The sequence below is a fragment of the Oryzias melastigma genome, linkage group LG10 (genome assembly GCF_002922805.2).
Source record: "Oryzias melastigma strain HK-1 linkage group LG10, ASM292280v2, whole genome shotgun sequence".
NCBI lineage: Eukaryota > Metazoa > Chordata > Actinopteri > Beloniformes > Adrianichthyidae > Oryzias > Oryzias melastigma.
In genome coordinates, this window is record NC_050521.1 from 752466 (window position 1) to 756595 (window position 4130).

Below are 4130 nucleotides of genomic sequence, written 5' to 3' on the forward strand. Positions count from 1 at the left end.
GTGGAAGCTTTGTAGGTGAACTTAAGGTTTGGTTCTCTTTTTTTATAGGAATAACAAAGATTTGTGTATTTTTTTTGTTTTGATTTTTGACCGGACATAAATTCTCATAATTTAGACAAAAAAAATAATGGATTCTCTAAAAAAGGATTTGTGACACTGTTTTATTTCTTATCCCATTGGAAGTGAAGTTTCTTCCCATTCAAAACCAGTTCATGTCATTTTCAGATTCATCTAGATATAATTTTTCTTTTATTAGTGAAAACATGTTATTTTCTTCTCCTTCCTGACCATTATTGGTCCAATAATGACAGCTATTTACTTGGAGACACTAAAAAATGAGAAGAAATTAAATAAAATGTGGCTTCTTATCATGCTCCATCTACGGATTGCCTTTTTAGGAAACTTCCTGTTATCATTTTAAGTATTTAAATACTTCCAAAAACATTATTACATTTTGCATTCAACAGATTGATCGAAATTATAACAAAAAGTGTGCAATTAAAATTTTAATTGTTGCTCGGCACTAGCACAATTTAAACTTTTGAGCGTTCAGCTATTCTGGTTTTTTTTAGGTTTTTTAGTCTTAAAAATTGAAGAAAACTTTTGTCTAAATGTTATTTTTTACTGCAGTATGTAAAGCAGAGATAGGCAACTCCAGGCTTTACAATGTCTGCTTCCAGATATCCACGCCCTACTCATGACTGATTACCTGGTTCAGGTGTGTCCATAGATAGAACATTCTAGAGTGGGGTATGTTGGAAAACATGCAGCACTGAAAAAAAGGATTTCTAGAGTCTTTTAATTTACTCGAATTAAAGTAGTAAATGCAACACAATTTATTCATATTTTCTCTGTTAATGTCATTTAAACAAGTTAAAACTATGTGATTGAATAACTTGTTTAATATGCTTGTTTCTATCATGTAGACTGAAAGTGATTTAATTAAAAAAGTAAATTTGATGTAATTAAGTTCCTTCAAAACAGGAAAAGGAAATGGATAAAAAAATTCAAAATGCTGAGTAACGGTCCAAAGTTCAGTAGAAGAAATCTCAGTGGAGGGAACATCAGCTGGCATGGCGTCTTTTCAGTGGCCCTAATAAAGACCTTCAAAGTGAAAAGGTAAGTTTAAATATGTTGCGTAAGATATTTACAACATTACCAGTAGCGTTGATAAATAATTCTGCCTTTTTTAAACAACTTAATTCTCTGACTAACCACAACAAAACCTGTTACTGCTAGCTAGCTAGCTAGTTAGCTAGTGCACTCACACAGACCCACTTAGTAAAAGCCAATGAAAAAGCGATTGTTTTGTCATCTGCACACTAGTTGTTTTTTGTAATGCATGGGCAATTATTAAAAAAATGTATCTGCACTTGGAAGAAACACTCTGCATGCATAAAAAATACCACACGCATGCTAGTGAGCTGTTGCTCGTCATGGGAAGACATTGTCTGCATGTTGAGAGAAAATCTGTGTGAGGAGTTGTAAGGGGGATACTTTTAACAGTATGGGGTGGACTCTTGGGCTCAAGTGGAACAAACATGACGTGTTTTTGGTTGAAGAATCAAAGACATTAATTCCTCATTTTAAACAATGACCCTCCCTCTGTGAGGGAGGGTCATTGTTTAAAATGAGGGTCACAAAGTTTATGTTGATCTCAGAATTGTGCAAAAAACAGGAAAAACTTTATTATTTGAGTTCAGCACTGAAAAAAATATTTGTTTCTTAAAAACATTTATTTTCATTTTTTGAGAAACATAAACAGACATTTTGGACATGTTTAGAAAATGTGCCTAACTATTTCTATTTACTAAAAAAATACTGTGTATTCAATACTATGTTTATCCCCTGACAGACTGATTCCCGTGGTGATTCACTGTGGACCCACTACACTTGATGTATGTACAGCTGGACGTGGAAGTAAGTACTTGGAAAATATTTGTCATTTATAATAACTAATGTTGGCAGTGGTATTTGAATTTTTGATCGTGTCATAGAATTTATTGATTGTAAGCAGCAAAACTAATTTGATTCATAGATTTGAAAATTGTGCTCCAAAATATTCATTGATTTAATGATTTACATTGTGATACTAATTGTGTTGTACAACTAGAGTTGAAAAATAAAAATGTTTTCTTTTCCAGTGTAATGATGCAGAGGCTGGACGAGAAGACATTATTAAAGGAGCGTGTGTTTACATGGATGAAGATCCAGAAAACCTGGTCCAGGAATTTGTGGTATGTATATATTTGCACGTGAATCATAGCTTGATTTTCTCTTTCTTTGTAGTTTATTTAGGATTTTTTTTTCAAGTGGTTGACCTATAGAAATGTTTTTTTTACAGTCCTTCATTTTGTTTCCAATTACTAAAGAAAATGTGGGCTTATTTGTATTTTTAACCATCAACTCTGGGAAATATTATGTATTTGTTAAATGTTGTAAAGTTAATATTTCTTCTTCACTAACATCTTGTCCATGGTGTCACTGTGTTTGTTTTGGCATATGGAGTGGATGAAGAGCCCGTTAACGACGCCATTGAAGACAGCGGCGTGGTGGTTTATGTCCTGAGGAACAAACTTCAAGTACAGAGTCAGAAGACATTGGAATCATCTTGGAGGCATCAATGTGCTGCAGGACCTGCATGATGTGGTTTTGGATGTCGCCATGCTTTGGACTGATGTGTACCCTCAACCTCACTTTTGCTCAAAACCTGCTCCAAAAGCCTATAGTTTAAAAAAAAGTTGTAATACTTCTAAGGCTGTTTTGAATCAAGATGTCACAATACCAGTGTTAATATTTTGGACACTCGCTGTATTTTTGACAGTATTTTTGTGTTGTGGCTTTTGAATAAAAGCTTTGACATGCAAGTGTTAATTTTTATTATTTATTTGAGTAAAAATGAGTAATGTTAACAATTCCAGTAGTTTAACAGAAAGGTATTTGCAGTTCTATAAATGATTTATTTTAATAAGTATTTTTTTTACTGGTAGGACCTTTGTTTTGAAATATTAGTAGTTCTTACAGGCAGTTATCTTAGAAAAAAAATACATTTTTAATTTCCAGGTCTGATGTATTTGACATTAGAATATCATTCAAAATTTAAATATAAAAAATAAGTTGTATTCAAGTAAGCAAATAGTTTTGGAGTAAATAGTGTGAATAGTGTTGAAATAAAGTGATGAAATTGTGACAAATTAAACTGATCCAAGAGCTCAAATTACATTATGGTAACATGTCTCAATCACATATTTTTAACACAAAGTAATCAGTTTTGTTGAATGAAATTAACTTGTGTTGATTTAACTCAAGCGTTTAAGTTGCTGTGAAAGCTAAACATCTGTGTGCAACCGATGTCCACTATTGGATTAAGTAAATCGAACAGATTTTTTTTTTCAGTGAGGAATGTGGCCCTCGGGGCCTGGAGTTACCTATCCCTAATGTAAATTATGTATGGCATTGTACAATGACCAGATTCTTTAAGGATTAGTGGAACTTTTCCTCCAAAGCCGAATACAATCCCTTTCTCACACTCTAGAAGCACTCAGACTCATCTCCCTCCACCTCACCTTGGTCTCCAGACGTGAGACACGTTGCATTGAAATCCCTCAGCCTACAACACTTTTCACTGAATGACATTAAAGACCATTTAACTTCAGCTTGTTTTCTCCACCTGATCTCACTCCACTTCTGTCCTAATGAACTCACCTCCAATTTCACAGCTTTTCCTATTGATTCATGTCTGGTTACATCAACAGCGTCTTTTTCTTTTATTTCTACGACATTCGTCTGTGAGAGAAATAAAAGTTTAAATTAAAATAGATCATTGGATCATTTATTTCATGTCCACAGAATCAGCTGTCATATTCTGAAGCACATCTTCTGACATCATTTCTGTAACAAAGACCAGATACTTCAGTGGAATGAAGCGCTGGTTTGTGACATCACTCATGTTGACCTTTCACATGAAAAGGATGTTTCCTTCATGAGCATCACACAGAGACAGACATGCCATGAATCTATGAGCGTGCTCTCAAGTATGTGTGCAGCTGATTCTTTACACTTTGCAACCCCCCCATGTCTAATTCATTGCCCCCATTCTGTCGTGCTCGCCGGCCTCTCTAAAGTGGGCG

General features: G+C 34.2%; 1 long non-coding RNA gene across 2 annotated transcripts; it reads left to right on the forward strand.

The window, feature by feature from the left end:
* The first annotated feature begins 967 nt into the window (after window positions 1–967).
* On the forward strand, window positions 968–2874 carry LOC112153429. Of its 2 annotated transcripts, none has more exons than XR_002920498.2 (4): window positions 968–1119; window positions 1856–1920; window positions 2145–2237; window positions 2509–2874. It is a non-coding gene; the product is annotated as an uncharacterized LOC112153429 (long non-coding RNA). The 2 variants fall into 2 exon arrangements; XR_002920499.2 differs by having other exon boundaries at window positions 2518–2874.
* Window positions 2875–4130: the final 1256 nt, after the last annotated feature.